At 43.6% G+C, this 18,271-nt stretch overlaps 1 pseudogene; it reads left to right on the forward strand.

Annotated features, from left to right (window-relative positions):
• Positions 1-9,682: 9,682 nt before the first annotated feature.
• LOC123461551 lies at positions 9,683-17,156 on the forward strand (annotated as a pseudogene).
• Positions 17,157-18,271: the final 1,115 nt, after the last annotated feature.

Raw genomic sequence — 18,271 nt, forward strand, 5'->3', positions numbered from 1 at the left:
GATCAGTGGAACAGAGTAGAGGACCCAGATGTAAGTACAGGTAGCTATAGCCACCTGATATTCAATAAAAATGCCAAAAATACTCCTTGAAAAAAGACAGCCTCTTCAGCAAATGGTGTTGGGAAAACTGGATATATATCTGTAGAAGGATGAAAATAGATTCTTCTCTCTCACCATGCACAAGAATTAAGTACAAATGGATTAAAGACCTTAACAGCAGACCTGAAACTCTGAAACTGCTAGAGGAAAAAGTAGGGGAAACCCTCTAACATATTGGTCTTGGCAAAGACTTTCTGAATGCAACCCCAATTGCTCAGGCAATAAATCCACAGATTAATCACTGGGACCTCATGAAATTACAAAGATTGTGCACTGCAAAGGACACAGTGTAAAAAGCAAAGAGGCAACCTACAGAATGGGAAAAAATCTTCGCCAGCTACATATCTGATAGAGGATTAATATATAGGACATACAAAGAACTCAAAAAGTTAAATAATAAGGAATCAAACAAGCCAATCAAAAAATGGGCTATGGAGCGAAATAGAGCATTCTCAAAGGAAGAAATACGAATGGCATATAAACATCTAAAAAAATGTTCTACGTCACTAGTCATCAGGGAAATGCAGATTAAAACTACATTGAGATTCCATCTCACTCCTGTCAGATTGGCTACCATCATGAAAACAAATGATCATAAATGTTGGCGGGGATGTGGAAAAAGAGGAACCCTTCTTCACTGCTAGTGGGAATGCAGTCTGGTCCAGCCATTGTGGAAATCAGTGTGGAGGTTCCTAAAGCAGCTAAAGACTGATCTACCATATGACCCAGCTATAGCACTCCTAGGCATAAATACTAAGGACTCATCTCATTTCCTTAGAAGTATGTGCTCAACCATGTTTATTGCTGCTCAATTTATACTAGCTGGGAAATGGAACCAGCCTAGATGTCCCTCAACTGATGAGTGGATAATGAAGATGTGGCACATTTATACAATGGAGTTCTACTCAGCAGTAAAGAAAAATTAAGTTATGAAATTTGCAGAAAAATGGTTGGATCTGGAAAGGATTATACTAAGTGAGGTAACCCAGGCCCAGAAAGCCAAGCACCACATGTTCTCCCTCATATGTAGATCTTAGCTACAGATGATTGGTCTTCTGCGTCAAAAGAAAAATACTTAGTAGCAGAGCCCAGTAAGTTGAAAAGGAGATATAAAGGGAAGAGAAAGGAAGGGAGGAGGGTACTTAATAGGTTGGTATTGTATATATGTAAGTACAATGATTGAGATGGGGAGGTAATATGATGGAGAATGGAATTTCAAAGGGCAAAGTGAGGGGTGGGAGGGAGGATATTACCATGGGATAATTTTTATAATCATGGAAAATGTTAATAAAAATTGTGAAAAGAAAATAAATAAATTAAAAAAAAAAAAAAGCTCAGCTTTTGGGCTGGAGAGATGGCTTTTTGGTCAAGGCATTTGCCTGCAAAACCAAAGGACCCAGGTTTGATTCCCCAGGCCCACATAGACCAGATGCTCAAGGAGGCGCATGAGTGTGGAGTTCATTTGCAGTGGCTTGAGGCCCTTGTATGCCCTCTCTCTCCCTCTCTCTCCCTCCCTCCCTCTCTTTCTCTCTCTCTCTCAAATATAGTAAGTGCCAGGTCAGCCTGGGGCTAGAGTGAGACTCTACCTTGAAAAACCAAAATTAAAATTAAACAATAAAACATTCAGCTTTGAGCCAAGGAGAATTATGTGCTTCGGGCATCTTAATATTCCTTCCTTCTCCTCTGTAAACTGGAGGTAATGCTCTTTTGGTGGGCTGGCATCCTGATTAGGGAGATAATGCATGTACTGACCAGAAGTCACTAAGTGTGCACGCAGCATGTCACTGCTAGTCTTCCAGGTGGAGGGTGTCTGCTCATGTGCACACTGGGCTGTGTCCCGGGGCAGCAGTTCTTCATTTTAGTCTTCTAGAAGGTACCTGAAATTTCCCTTATGTGCTATAGATTCTCTATAGCCTCTTTGTTGTACCACTTTCATTTTCTTGGAGATTTCTTGAGTCTTCCTCAATTATTGCTTCCAGAGCTGTCACACATACACACAGAAATAGATAGGGGAGGGGAGATACTCCTCCATGTTGCCTTGTTCTCTGTGGTTCTGGGATCCAGTCCAGGCTCTTGGGCATGCTGGGTAAGCACTTTACCTCTGAACCTCCTGAGCTCCAGACACATCATTTTTATGAAGCCTTGAAATTAGTTTTATTTTAGAAATAAATGTGCTCACCACATCAAACCTCACAAATGCCTACAATTAAAAAATCATCTAGGGCTGGAGAGAGATGGATTAGTAGTTAAGGCACTTGCCTGCAAAGCCCAACAACTGGAGTTTGATTCCCCAGTACCCACTGAAAGCCAGATGCAAAAAGTGGTGCATGCATTTGGAGTTCAATTGCAGTGGCTGGAGGCCCAGGTGCACCCATTCTCTCTGTCTATCTTTTCTTTAGCTCTCTTTCTGCTTGGAAATAAAATATATTTTAAAAATCATCTACAATTAAATTTTTCTAAAGTAGATTCAGTCCATGTTGGCACAGTTGTGAAAATATGGTTTTGCTCAGGCACACAGATGTTCATAGAGCAGGAATTCATGGAATGGCTGGAAGACACAACACCTTGCTTACAATTTTTCATGTCCTTTGCATGAATGTTACATTTTTTAAAAAAACAGGGATCTCTATATTTGCTGTGTAAAGGAGAAAAATAGAAAAATAGTAATGGTGTTTCAATACTTTCTGTCAAACACCTCACAGGTAATGTGGGCATCATCCTCTCAATAATAGGTAAGTCAAGATGAGACAGAAAATATGGTCATATGTCTTCCTACAGGAGAAAAGGGAATCCCACGTATATCAGCGTCAAGTGCAGCAGGAACGTACACACATTGTGGTCATACTAAACAGCTGATTAGATCAGCCCCCACTCTCATTGCTCACAGCTTGTCTTGCTTGTGAAAGTGCACTCCGTTCTTCTAAACTCCCTGACGAGTGCAATCATTTCTCCCGTCAAGAATAAAGGAGCCAGAAATTGACATCTGTTACTCTTAACATTTGTTGGCACTGTGCAAAGTGCTGTGTTTGCGAATTTAATCCTAAAAATAAATCTTTGAAGTCACTCATATTCCCCTCATTGTAAAGGCCAGTTACTTACATATGTAGCATATTGCTACTCATAGATCTAACATATTAATGTATATTTATAACCTGAGACCTGCTGTGGCTAAGTGACTTGCCCAAGACATACAATGCCTTTCACACATTAATTCCTGTAGTAGGAAAACAAGAAAATGTCACCTGTGGTCTCTCTCTATCTGGGTGTTTCCAGGTTCGTGGCATTTTACTCGAAGAATTGAAGAAAGGTGCCCACAAGTAATGAATCAGCAGGAAACGTCATTAGGAGCAAAGCAATAGCAAAGGTGTGTTTGCTGTCCTGCAAGGGGCAGCACACCCCTGGAGTGGAGAGCATGCAGAATGCTGGGGCATGGTCTGGGGAGTGTCTTTATAGGAGTTTTTGGGAATATGGGCCAGTTGCAAGGGGCATAGCTTGTGTGGTGCTTTCATTTGATTGACAGAACTGGGCTATGTAGTGTTTTCTCTTCTGTACATGTTCCTGCCCATAATGCACCTGATTTTAATCATATGTGCACCCAGTTATAAAACACAAGCATAAGATAGTAGATAGAGGTTTTGCTTTGTTTGATTTTTGAGGTAGGGTCTCCCTGTAGCCCAGACTGACATGGAATTTACTATGTAGTCTCGAGAAGGCCTTGAACTCAAGGAAATCCTCCTACCTCTGCCTCCCAATTGCTGGAATTAAAGGTGTGCACCACCATGCCTGGCTCCTAGATAGAGATTTCTCCCTAAAAGTCCACTTAGAGAATACAGTTTATATTACTCCTCATGCACCCTAAACCACTCTAGGCTTGATAGTCCCCTGCTGTACTGATCCTGGATCTACCTAAGAACATGTCTTAATAATTACTGATCTTTAATAATGGCCACTAAGGGACGGAGAAAACTACTCCAGTGTTCAGAACAGAGGGAGTGCAGCTTGCTATACACACACTTGGGTCGGGTTCCAGGTTCCCAACATGTTGCTAGATGCAGTTTACTGCCCAAGACGAGTGTCCTTGCTGAGTAACCCATTCCCTATGCTTGCCTGTCTCGAAAACACAAAATGACACAGATGGCATTGACATGCACTGTGCAGCACTTCCAGCACAGCCGTGTGGCTTACACTGCCCCGATCCATCACGGCTACTGTCACTAGAGCTTGTGGACAGGTGTATAGGATCGAGAACTCACACCGCGATGAAGAGTGATCAAGAAATTGCTGGTACACTTCTTGGATTTGATGACATTGTCAATATGGTGCTGGAAGATGTCAATGTGCTTGAAATCATGCCGGAACGAAGAAGGATTGCTAAATTAGATCAGATTTTGCCAAATGGAAATGACATAGCAAGGCAGGTTCCTGAAGGAGAAGGGACTGAAGTGTGGATGGATTTTCTTGACCATTTTCCTGACTGTAAGGAAGAGTGCAGCAGATTTTACTTAAGGTCTTGCTTGGAAGTCCAGAGAGGTAGGAGATGGATGCAATGTTTATTCACTTCGAAACGTTCATTTCACGTTCCAGAATTTCATCTTCAAATTTTAAAAATAACATCCAATATCTTCCCCCTCACATTGAGCCTAAGCTTGCTGTTCTGGTGTGTTTTCCTTGTTTGCCTAGCGCTCTCTGCCGGTAGATGGCGCTGTAGCTTCAGTGGTAACAGCTCGGGCTCATCCTCCAAAGAGCTCAGGTTTGCATCCCTGAAAAGTCTTAATCAACAGATTGGCTTGGACGCTACTAGAGAAATTGACAAATATGTTCTAATTCTCTAAGAAATTATTTCCGGCGCAATTATGAAGTGAATATAAAGTCAGTAACTTTTGGACCAGAAGGCACATGCACAAATGTGCGTGTGTGTATGTATGTATGTACAGGGAGCCAAGACAGGTTTTCTTTGTGTTATTTTTTTTCACACAGGGTCTCACGCTAGCCCAGAATGACCTGCAACCCACTTTGTAGTCCCAGGCTGGCCTCAAACTCATAGCACTCCTCCTACCTCAGCCTCTCAAGGGCTGGATAAAGGTGTGTGCCACCAAGCTGGGCTTCCAATTTGTTTGTTTATTTGTTTGTTTTTAAATATTTTATTTTTATTTATTTATTTGACAGAGAAAGAGGAAGAGACAGAGAGAGAGAGAATGGGCGTGCCTGGGCCTCCAGCCACTGCAAATGAACTCCAGGCACAAGTGCCCCTTTGTGGATCTGGCTAACATGGGTCTTGGGGAATTGAACCTGGATCCTTTGGCTTTGCAGGCAAACACCTTAACCTCTAAGCCATCCCTCCAGTCCTGTTTGTTTGTTTTTTAAGTAGAAGTTTAAACTGCATTCTAATTCAAACATTTTCATTTGGTGATTGTGTCCTTGTGCCAGTTCCCTAATCTCTCTGAATCTCAGGTCTCTCCTCTGTAAATTGGTGATTAGAAATAAAATGTTTGTCACAGAACTTATAAATCATTTAGTATGGAGCAGATTTGCAGTAAGACATGTATACTTTAATTAGTAACAGAGATAATATGAAAGTAAAAGGCAGGTTCTCTGCCTTCAGTCATTTGTATCTAAGACTGAGTTTCAAGTATATTTGTAGATTCCCAATATCAACTGAAAGTTGTAAAATGCTTATATTTTCTTTAGCCCAAACATTAAAGCAATGTCATATCAATACAGCAGAAAGTTCATGTTTTCAGGTAGAGGGAAAAACAGATTGCAAACTGGTGTTATAGTACTATACAGCCCCAATTTTGTTTAAAGAGCAGCATTTTGCTGGCAGGATTTCAGCCTCAAAACAATAATGCTGCTTATCTCTGGAGTGTGAAGCCTTAGCTGATTTCAATGTTTTCATGCATTTTTAATATTTTTGTAACAAATATGCATTGATTTCTAAACACAAGAAACCCCCTTTTCATGCAAGGCTTTGAAGCTAAGCACAGATCAAACTCTGACAGTGCACAGCCTCCTCTGTGAACCAATCCATCCATGGGGGGGATCACCCTCAGAGGTCACACACAAAGCCCTAGCTCCCTCCTGCTTGGAATTCCCCTTAAGGAAGAAGAAAGATAATTAGGCCCAGCTGTTTCTCTGTGGGTTTTTCAAACCAGCACATACAGCCAGTATCTGTAAGATATTGCCTGCCTCCTTATTTGGGGTTATATCTAACATCTCTTCAAAAGAAAAAAAAAATAGCAATTTCAGTATTTATCATATACCATAATTAATGGAAAGGCTTTGTGTCAATTCATAATAAATGTAGGCTTATGTATCAAAACTTTTAAACATGCTTTTGACCAATGACCCCATTTCTTGCATTCTGAGAGACACGTGTGCCAGACTCATGGTCGAGATGTACACAGCGAGACTGTGTGAATAAGAGCAAAATCTGCATGAAGAGTGAGTGATTATGAGATATGATAATGTGGAATACCTTGCAGGTGTGAAGTAGAAGTCTGTAGGTTTCCAAAGATGGTATGAAATAGTCTCCCGTACACATTAAATGGCAAAATCAAATTCAAGAAATACTACCAAAAGAGATGCCATGTATATTTTTGAAAACTCATGTTTTTGAACATATATATATGCATGTATTTTATGTGTATACAAATATTAAATATTTAGATTGGTAAATATCCTATTATTAGCGATTATGATGAGCAAAAGTAGATTTTCTTAAACCTTATAGTTGTTTTTATTTTACTATACATTATTTTTATTATATTTTCTGCATTGTTTTATGTCATTTACCCACATTTTCACTTATAAACTTGGAGTCAATTGGACTCTTGGCTGAATTGAGAGACACAGTCTCACCAGGTCACACTGACAGTATAAATTAGTAAAATTCAATTTATTCTCACATTCCACGAATATTTATTGATTTAGATAGTCCTTCATATCCATGGTATCAGCAACCACAGACTCAACCAACTGGGAATTTAATTGTTTGTTTTTGCTTTCTGATTCTCTGTTATATAAGTCTTTCTGGCCCAAAACTCCCTGCATGGTCTAGACTGGCCTCAAAGGAGCACCCATCCTCTTGCACCTGCCTCCTTGGTGCTGGAGTTAGAGGTATACACCATCACACTGGCTTGAAAATAATTTTTTTTATTTTTTTTGTTCATTTTTATTTATTTATTTGAGAGCGACAGACACAGAGAGAATGGCAGATACAGAGAGAGAGAATGGGTGCGCCAGGGCCTCCAGCCACTGCAAACGAACTCCAGTCGCGTGCGCCCCCTTGTGCATCTGGCTAACGTGGGTCCTGGGGAATCGAGCCTCAAACCGGGGTCCTTAGGCTTCACAGGCAAGCGCTTAACCGCTAAGCCATCTCTCCAGCCCTGGCTTGAAAATATTTTTACTTACTTTTTTTTTTTTTTTTTTTTTTTTTGGTTTTTCGAGGTAGGGTCTCACTCTGGCTCAGGCTGACCTGGAATTCACTATGTAGTCTCAGGGTGGCCTTGAACTCTCGGCGATCCTCCTACCTCTGCCTCCCGAGTGCTGGGATTAAAGGCGTGCACCACCACGCCCGGCTTTTTTTTTTTCTTACTTTTTTTTTTTTTTTTTGGTGAAAATATTTTTAAAAACATGTTTATAGGCCATGTATAAATTTTTCCTTACCACTGTTCCCTAAACATACAGTGTGACAACTATTTATGTCTTATTTGCATTTTGCTGGGCTTATAAAAACCTAGGATTGTGTAGGTTACATGCAGACACTATGCCATTTAATATAAAAGATTTCCTCGGCCAGGCATAGTGGCACACGCCTTTAATCCCAGCACTTGGGAGGCAGTGGTAGGAGGATCACAAAGAGTTCGAGGCCACCCTGAGACTACATAGTGAATGCCATGTCAGCCTGAGCTAGTGTGAGACACTATCTCAGGAAAAAATAAAATAAAATCTCACCTGCAGGTTTTACTATGTCTCAGGGTTTCCTGGAACCAGTGGGAAGGGGACTGAAGGATGACTGTGTTAAAACAAGGCTCCTGGCTGTGTGAGAAGCTGTGGTCATAGCAGTCAAAATTGTTTGAAAATGTAAAAGCTCCCATAATCCAGGCTGGAGAGATGTCTCTAGAATTAAGAGCACTTCCTGTGCAGGAGCACCTGACCATACCTGAGAGACCTCCCAGTGCAGCTCCCACGACCCACATCAGCAGCTGAGTGTGGCCAAGAACACCGAGCTCACGAAGTCCTGCACTCCAGCTCAAAAGAGAACTGAGGGGGACTGGAGAGATGGCTTAGCGGTTGGGCGCTTGCCTGTGAAGCCTAAGGACCCCGGTTCGAGGCTCGGTTCCCCAGGTCCCACGTTAGCCAGATGCACAAGGGGGCGCACGCGTCTGGAGTTCGTTTGCAGTGGCTGGAGGCCCTGGCGCGCCCATTCTCTATCTCTCTAACTGCCTCTTTCTCTCTCTGTCACTCTCAAATAAACAAATAAAAATAAACAAAAAATAAAAAAGAGAGAGAGAGAACTGATGGAACAGCCATGGAGATGGCTACCCAAAGCTCCCACCAAGGGGAGCCACGCAGGCACAAACACAGGCATACACCATACACCACCCCCACCCCCACCCACCAGCACGCACACGCACACATCACAATTTTCTCTAAGTTTTCATACCCCCTCGAGACAGGGGGAAATCTGAAATTTACACTTGCTTGTCTTGTATTTTTTAACAAAATTTTTAGAAATAATGATTTGCTAGTGTTCTTGGACCAAACAGGTAATCAATGACAATGGACCAACAGCGAGTCACACATCTGGATGACTTTACACCGCTAATATTTGAAGAGCTGATTTTGCTCTCGCTTTCAGACACACCGCTACCCACTTATTCTCCCCCATAAGGTTGTAAATCCTTCGTTGTGAATCACAAGGACACTGAGGAGTTGGAGCAGTGCAGTGTAAACCTGGGGAAAGACGTGTGTTGCAAGACCAGGAAGGGCCACCAGATGGCAGAGGGAGGCGGGCTGGAGACTGAGGCGCCCGGCAGATGGCGCCCCGGCCTGTGCCAGGTGAAGAGGCCCGGCTTCGCAGCTCCATCCGCGGGGCTCACAGCTTAGGACAGATCTGGCAGCGCCCTGCGGCTTGTCCACATCTCTTCAAGCTAGCGTCATATTTAGATTTTTTTTTTTTTTGCCATGTGAAGAAAAAGAATGTTCCTTTTTATCTGTCCCAGACATATATTCATATTCATTAAACCCAATCACACTTTCCCATGTTTTCATGATTCCAGAGAATTTTGAAATTGGACAAGATCTCACATCTCACTAGATTTGAATATGGAGAGGTTTGTACCCAAGCAGGGAACAGAAGACAGGCAGACACAGGTCTGGGGCGCAACGTAAGCATCCTACACACCTTGACACTGAGGGGAAAAAAACAGCAACAAAAAAAAGCAGGCTCTTTTCATTTAAAGGGGAATAGGATCAAGAAAGTACTTCCAGTAAGGTTGTTTATGTGTGTGCGCACACATGAGAATGAATTCACGCGTGTGTCACATGTGTGTGCTGGGGAACTGGATTTGTGATGATAGTCATGAAAGACACTCATTGCAAAAACAGGAATTATATGAAGGGAAATAATGCGGCATCTAAGCCGAAGCGCAATCTTGTAGGTGTGACAGCCATGCATACAGATGGGTAAGTAGAGAAATAGAGAGGATACAGTTAGCTGCAGAGGAAGTATGAGCTACAAAGCAGCTCTGGAAACAGCTGAGCAATGTCTTGATAGCAAGGTCTGCACAACGCCTGTGATCCAGCCATCTCCATCCTGGGTTGATTTCCGTGAGCACAGAAACACAAACATGGCAGCCCCCCAGCAACAGGAGGCAACTTGGGTACCCCTCGCTGAGAAGGCAGATAAGTAAATTTGGCATATTTACACAATCATACACAACTGCAAAACTGCTTCAGCAGTGCACACGTTTGACTTGTAGGAACAGCGTTGACCAGGGTCATTGCATGGAGATAGGAGGAACAGACTTCTGGGACTCCACCATACATCTTTTGTGGTACACAGCAAGCCATATGGGAGGGCATGTGTCTGACTCCAGGAGAAAGATCTTGAACTGGAGCTAAGGGGTCTGGAAGCTGAATGGCAGGCAGCATTGGCCCCTTCACAAACCCAAATTCTAAAAGTAATTATAAATAAAATAAAATCCTGTTCCTGAAATAGCCTACATGAAAAGTTGAAAGCCCGGGAAATGTCAAAATGTTCTCAAATTTTAAAAAAAAAGATAAAATATGCCCAACCACTTTCGTAGACTTCTTGTAAAAGTGGAACAGTTAGTGCCATGTTGTACTGATAGAGAATTAAACTTATCAGCCAGCAGAACAGACGAGAGACCAGACTGAGAACATGCATGTGAAGGAAAGTGGACATGCAAGTGGCTAGGCGATCAAATAGCATCAAGTAAATGACGCTGCACAGTTGATTCATCATATAGAAAAAGGCCGTTCTCTATCCCATACCAACACGAAAAGGTCAACTTCGACCAAATTAAAAATTTAAGGGCAGGAAATAAAGCTTGAATTTTTAGAAGAAAATATTAAAGATTAAATGATATTTCCTTTAAAAGATTGGATAATTATAAATTATAAAGGGAAAGATGAATTTGATTATATTAAAATTTAAAATATTGATTCTTAAAAGCATCAGGAAGAAAGTGAAAAGGAAATGTCATAAACGTAAGATATTTGCAACACACTGAAGATGATTCTTGGCACACACAGAATCAATAAGGAGACAGGAGACAGGATGTGTTTTAAAAACACCTCCAAGTCAATAAGAAGAGGACAAAAGAGGGACAAAAGTCATAAAGAAGCAATTTGTGAAACAAAAATCCTAAATGCTGGGTTCACACATTAAAATATGTTCAAATTTCATCTTATAGGATTTTTATAGTCACCAAATGTACAAAACTACAGATGTAGAATATTGCCAAATACTGGTGAGGTTTGAATCAGCTGCTCATGCACTGCTGGTGGGCCTGGGAACCAGTTTCATCACTTTGGACAAGTTTGATAGTTCTGCACTAATGAAGATGTAGCTCAGTAGTACAGAACTTTCCCAGCATGCCTTGAGTTTCCATCCTCAGTTCCACAAACACAAGTTAAATATTCTCCAAACAAAACCAACCTACACCACTGTTAGGATGCTAGCATTCTAGAAAACTTACTGTATATATACAATAAGAGAAATGAGTAAGGGCATTTATCACACTATCATTCATGTCAGTAAAAACTGCAACACACACATACACACACACACACACACACACACACACACTCACTCAATTTTCTTTCTTTTTTAAAACAAAAAAACATTTTATTTTTATTTATTTGACAGAGAAAGAAAGAGAGAATGGGCACGCAAGGCCCTCCAGCCCCTGCACACAAACTCCAGATGCGTGCACCCCCTTGTACATCTGGCTAACATGGGTCCTGGGGAATCAAACCTGGGTCCTTTGGCTTTGAAGGCAAGTGTCTTACCTGCTAAGCCATCCCTCCAGCCCACACACTCAATTTTCTAATGATAGAAGAGTGATTTTGTTGCACTGACAAAAAGGGGCTTGTGGGAAGAAAGGGTTTATTTCAAGATTACAGCTTCATAGCGAAGCTTCATCATTTTGGAGAAAGCAAAGCAACCAGGCCACATCTTCATATATGAGCAGCAAGACGAGCTGGTTATCACTGGCGAGAGGGGCTTGGGCTAGAATACTCCAAGGCCCACCCCAAGCAACACACCTCCTACAGCAAGGCTCTGCCTCCCACAAGCTCCACAGCTTTCCCAGGACAACACCAGCTGGGGACCAAGTATTCAAAACACATGAGGCTATGGGGATATTTCATATTCAAACCAACACATACTTAAATGAATTATAAAATAAACCCACAATTTAGTATTCAAAAATGTCCTAAAATTAGTGAACTACTAGAAAGCATATGGGAACATTTTATAACCATAATGGAATTGAAATGAGAAAGTTACAGGAGAGAACATATAGAAACAAATACTATAAACCTTAAAAACACTAAAGTCATGGGGGAGAACATATATTTAAAAAAAAAAAAAAAAAACTTTTTTTTTGAGGGATGGTATCACTCTAGCCCAGGCTGACCTGGAATTCACTATGTAGTCTCAAGCTGGCCTCACACTCACAGCAATCATCCATCTTCTGAATCCCAAGTGCTGGTATTTGAGGCATACGCCACCAAGCCCAGCTAAACTACTTCTTTAAAATATGATGTAATGAGGCCAGCATGGTAGCTCAAACCTCTAATTTCAGGTGTAAGGAGGCTGAAGCAGGTGGATTGCTGTGAGTTCTACTTCCCATTTCTCTTCCTTGGCTCTCTCCAGCCCTGTACAAACAAATCTTTCATGTTGAGATGGACAACTACTTCCAGTGACCCATAGTCACATTCTTCCTGGCTAGCAAGTTCAAGAGGGTAGAGTAGGAGGCTAATTTTTTTTTTAATTTTTATTTATTTATTTGAGAGTGACAGACACAGAGAGAAAGACAGATAGAGGGAGAGAGAGAGAATGGGCGTGCCAGGGCTTCCAGCCTCTGCAAACGAACTCCAGACGTGTGCTCCCCCTTGTGCATCTGGCTAACGTGGGACCTGGGGAACCGAGCCTCGAACCGGGGTCCTTAGGCTTCACAGGCAAGTGCTTAACCGCTAAGCCATCTCTAATTCTTGCGCCCTATGATCAGTTATCTTTTTTTGTTTGTTTGTTTGTTTGAGTTTGTGTCTTTGGTCTCAGGTAGCCTTAAACTCACAGTGATCCTCCTATCTCTGCCTCCCAAGTGCTGGGATTAGCAGCATGTGTCACCATGCCTGGCTAGATATGTAGCCCAGGATGGCCTCAAACTTCTGATCCTCCTGTATCCACCTCTTCAGCAATTTCCTACCAGCTTGAGCTACCACAACCAGCTGATTGATCTTTATACTCATTCTAAGGCCCATCGCTGCTCTCGGAAGGATGGGCTGTTAGGATTGGCCCATCTGGGATCATGTGCTCACCCTGAGAACAAATTAGTAGACAGTGGTTGAGACAGCTATGGGAACCGCTAATGTGGACAAGAGCCAATACCCACAGCAGGGAAGAGTGACATATATAAAAATAGTCATTTGTCTACTACAACAATAATTCCTTTAGCTATGAGGATATTAGAGCTGAACATAAGACAGTTATCTATATTATACAATTCATGAAATTTTAAGTTAAAGTGATTTTTATAAAAGTTAATATATACAGATTGAAAGAGGAATATAACAAAATATTAGATTTTTCAAACAAAGTTACTTCTTGTATAAAATTAGAAAAAATTTGTTATGTACCTTTACAAGCCAATTGTCTACACAATGAAAAAAATAAATATTAGCCTTGTGCTTAATATAGATTTTTTTTTGAGTAATGAAAGGAATAATAAAATCTCCAGCATTTTTATGTGTCTACAATCAGCTGAATATCTCATTTTCTATCAAGAACAAGGTGTGCTCAGGGGTGTGAACATGTCGTGATTGCTTAGCTTAATGAGTGTGAGGTAAATGCACTCTTTTCTAGAGGAAATTTTCTCTCAAGAGAGAGCATTGAAACATTGCAAAACGAGGCTCATTTTTATAAAACTGAGTGGCTGGTAGTGGCCAGCTAAATTCACCAAATCTTTGTTATGGCTTGAGAAGGACAATCAAAACACTCTAGGGAAACAACTAAATTGAAATACATTTATTTTCACATGTTTTCCAGGGACAGATTCCTTGGGAAATCTAGTACTATGCAATAGGTCAAATTTACTCTCACCTCTTCCCTTCCAGACTGCTCAGAAATAATCAGATTATATTAAATCTCCCAAGGCAGTGGTTCTTAAACCTGCATATTCATCACAACCACATGGGAAAGTTTACAAAATCTTATTTCCATCATACTTTAGATATATTGAGCCAGGATCTAGAAAATGTTTTTTCATATTTTATTTTTACTTATTTATTTATTTGACAGAGAGAGGGAGAAAAAGAGAGAGAAATGGGTGTGCCAGGGCCTCCAGCCACTGCAAACGAACTCCAGACACGTGTGCCCCCTTGTGCATCTGGCTAATGTGGATCCTGGGGAATCAAACCTGGGTTCTTTGGCTTTGCAGCCAATGCCTTAAACACTAAGCCATCCGTCCAGCCCAAAAATGTTTTCTTTTCTTTTTTTTTAATTAAAAGAAAAAAAAAAAAAAAACCTCTCCACAATTTGAGAGGCAGTGGGATCAGGAGTTCAAGGTCATACTCAGCTACAGAACAAGTTTGATAGCACCCTGGGCTACATGAGACCCTATATCACTCACTCACTCAAAAACATTTAAAAATTCTTCCAGGTATCTTTCAGTAGCTACTTTGATCCATGCATTTACTTTGAGAAATTACAGAATTTAAGACTAAAGAGGTAGTTATTCTATTCGTGACTTTAAGATGTCATTGTCAAGAGTAATTTGCAATCTCTTTTATCAGACACTGAAGGAAAAACAAGCCAGGTATTTTAACTTTTTAGTCTGTATAAAGGACTTGTTTATTCTCTATAGTTTCTAATTTTACTCTCAGAACACTGATGTTCAAAGTCTGAATGCCAACTACTGAATTGCTGACATTTCTCTAAAACTTCAGAAGACAGTAAATTCACAACTGCATGCTCTGGATGTTGGAAGGTGCTAGGAAAGAAGATGCGCTTAGAAGAGGGAGAGTGAGTAGGAAAAAAAAACTTCATTTCAAATTGGGATGTTGGCTGAATTCACTAAAAAACTATTCCAGCAAGGCGTGGTGGCACACACCTTTAATCCAAAAGCACTAGGGAGGCAGAGGTAGGAGGATCGCCCAGAGTTCAAGGCCAACCTGAGACTACATAGTGAGTTCCAGGTCAGCCTGAGCTGCAGTGAAACCCTACCTCCAAAAACCAAAAGACAACTACTCCATTTTTTTTCTGAAAAGGCTATCGTGGACCGATTTAAAATGTTATTGTGGACAATTTCAAATACAGCAATATTTTTAAAAACTTTTTTGTCAACCTCCATATAGATATTGTTCCCTGGTCTTAATCCCTGCCCACCACTCTCCTTTCTCTGCCCTCCCCTGTCCTCTCTACATTGAGCCCCTTCCTCTTTCCAACTCATCCCTCTTCTATTTTGATATCATTTTCCCCCTCATATTATAAAGATCTTGAGTAAACAGCCACGAATGCAATGGCCACCTTGTGTCTGGAGGACAGTATTGCAGAGCACACCATTTTTTTTCCAGCATCTCCTCAACAGTGATATGGGGTGTTAAGGATTCAGAAAAGTCTTTGAATCCCAAACCCTGGTTCACAATTGTATTTAACCAATGAATTAGACAAACCAGACTGAGAAGGATAATTATTAAATTACTGTATTGATTTAGGAAAGTACAGAACCAAGGGAGGGGGGAACATAGGTCCACCCATGTGGCCTGATGGTCCGTGTGGTGGGCCTAGAAGAACCATACAGAGGACAGGAGAGAAAGTACAAAGAGCTTCTGCCATGCGGAGGGCAAGAGGGGGTAAAGAGCCCATCTGGAAAGTGGGGGCTTAGGGGGCTCTCTCCTCATCCGGTCCAAGAGGAGGAGAAACTCACCAGAACTGAGAGGTTCACAAGTGATCAGGCAGCCCAGAGAAAGAGAGATCGCCCTCCCTGGGTAAAACGTTATCTATAACCTTATGACTTTCAGCAAGCCAGAGAGACAGCTGATTGGTCTGGGCTGGAGACTGGCTCAGGAAGAGGCCAGCCATAACATCAAGTTCTGGGGTGTAAGCTTGGTGGACCATAACATCAGACTTCTAGAAAGAGACCGCCTTCTCGGGAGGGGCCCAGATTGTTTGTGGAAAATCAGATCTCCTTAGGCAAGAGATAAGGAGTCTGATCATCCTTTGTCCTCTTGCAAAGTGGAGACTACAGGGATCGGCCTTAACCATGGAGCCATCTCTCCTTTCATGCTCGGGTGCCTTTTAACTTGGTTCCATCACTTCCTCCCTGCATCACATACATCCCCCCCCCCCGCCCCGCCCGCCCTTGTCCCCACCCTTTCGTCTGTTCCTTGACTTGGTTTCCATATCTCTCTAGCTCCTGTGGAAGACCTGAAGTGCATAGTGTCCAGGCGGGAGAGATCAGTGTGCCCGACTGCAATGAAGCTCCAGGCTCAGTCCTTTGGTGATGTCTCCTGAGATGGAGGTGATGACGGCTCTGAAATTCCTCTTTAAGAACCATAAAGCCCAAGAGGAGGTATGGGAAAGACTGGATGGAGCTGGAGCGAGTGGCTGTGCTTGGGGAAGAGCTGGAGCTGAGCAAACAGGAGACCCTGAGCCCTGGAGAACAGCACTCTAGGCTGCGGTGCGGGCTGGAAGAGCCGGGCAAGGATGGAGATGGGCAGACCATCGCCAATGGCCTGGGTCCTGGGGGAGATTCCAACAGGCTCTCAGCAGAGCTGGAGGAGGCCCTGGAGTAGTAGCAAGTAAAAGTGTGCCAGCTGAGGGAGCGCCCGGCAGGGCTGTGGCATCAGACGAGCCCGACTGGAGGAGGAGCAGGGCACTGCTCACCACAAGCTGAGTAAGGCCAATGAAAAGAACTGCAAGCTGCGGCAAGACCTCAGGGAGGCTTCTGTTCAGCGGGAGGATATGGAAGGGAGGAGGATCACCATGCTGGAGAAGAGCTACCCGAACGCCCAGCGCCTGGCCCACTCTGTAGGATGCCAACGACAAGCTGAGCATGAGTCCACCAGCGAGGAGGGTCCGTACGCGCAGTGAAGAGAAGAGCCGTCGGCGGGCCCAGGGGCTGGACGGTGGCAAGGAAGCTGTAGAAGGCGGAGACCTTGTCCGAGGTGGAGGACCACGAGAAGTGGCGCTCAGAGAGGCCAAGGAACGCCGCGGGGACTTGGGGAACTTTCAGCTTTCAGCCGCCGCAGGAGGAGAGCCAGGCTGCAGGGGGAGGTGGGCGATAAGACAGTTGGAGGCTGTCTGAGCCCGCGAGTGGACCAGCAGTTGCGCGAGTCCAGTGAGGTCGGGGGGGGGGGGGGGTTCGCCAACATGACGGGGCTTCAGGATGCCGAGCTGTTGCTTAGCAAGGAGCATCTCTTGGCTGAGATGGAGCAGATGCAGATGGAGATCGACCAGTTGCGGAGAAGGCCACCGGCCCCCTTATTCTAAGTCTCTCCCGGGCAGTGCCCCGGAGCTCCCAGGCACCCAAATAACCTTCTGGTGCCCCCCCCCTTCCTGGATTCTTATGGGCTGGCTGACAGCGGCCCGAGCAGGCAAGAGGGGCCACTGGTCCAGAGTCAAGGATGAGTCCTCAAAGAAATGGAGGAATCTAGCTTTCCATGAGGAGACGCCCCACCACCAAGTTCACTACTCCGCTCGCCTTCAGAGAATGACTCTGGCCTTGGCACTGCAGGCAGGGTCCCTGGAAGATGGGGGACCCTCCCGAGGATGCGAGGGCACCTCTGATTCACGCACAACGTCCCGATGAAAAGAACACTAAGTCATCGAAAGGCCGACTCTTTGGCGAGAGAGACAAGGGACTGGATGGGACCTCTGGGGCGGGGCAGCTCTTCGTTGGTCCAGACTTCAGGCAGTTAGTGGACAGGTGACGTGTCTGCGACCAGTTCCAGCGAGTGTGGGCGTCCAGGTGAGGACTGCGGAGAGAGATCTAGGGGGTCGTGAGGTGGCGCACTGGATCGTCCCCGCTCCATCAGCTGTTTGGCTTCAGGGCAGGTGACCTCACTTCCCAGGCTGGGCCTCTTCCACATCCTGCCAAGGACAGCAGGTGGCCAGGAACACTGAGTCCCCGGTAGCTTCGGTTGGGGACTGGACCATCTGCACACCAGCGAGGAGTACGTGATGACCAACCACAAGAAGTGGACTGAAGGGGATGCAGCGGACAAAGAAGACAGAAAGAAATCCTGCCCCAAGCTTCCACCTTCTCTAGACTTTGTAATTTCGTGATCCGTTTCCGATGGGAGGCTGGGAAGGAGGGGGGAAGCCTTCACCAGAAGAGAGGAGGCGGGGCTTCCTACTGGTGGCACGTGCAGAGGCCGTTCCCCGCCCCCCTTTCTTCTGCACAGTGGTGGGATCCAGGGC

Source organism: Jaculus jaculus, chromosome 6 (assembly GCF_020740685.1).
Source record: "Jaculus jaculus isolate mJacJac1 chromosome 6, mJacJac1.mat.Y.cur, whole genome shotgun sequence".
Classification (NCBI taxonomy): Eukaryota; Metazoa; Chordata; class Mammalia; order Rodentia; family Dipodidae; genus Jaculus; species Jaculus jaculus.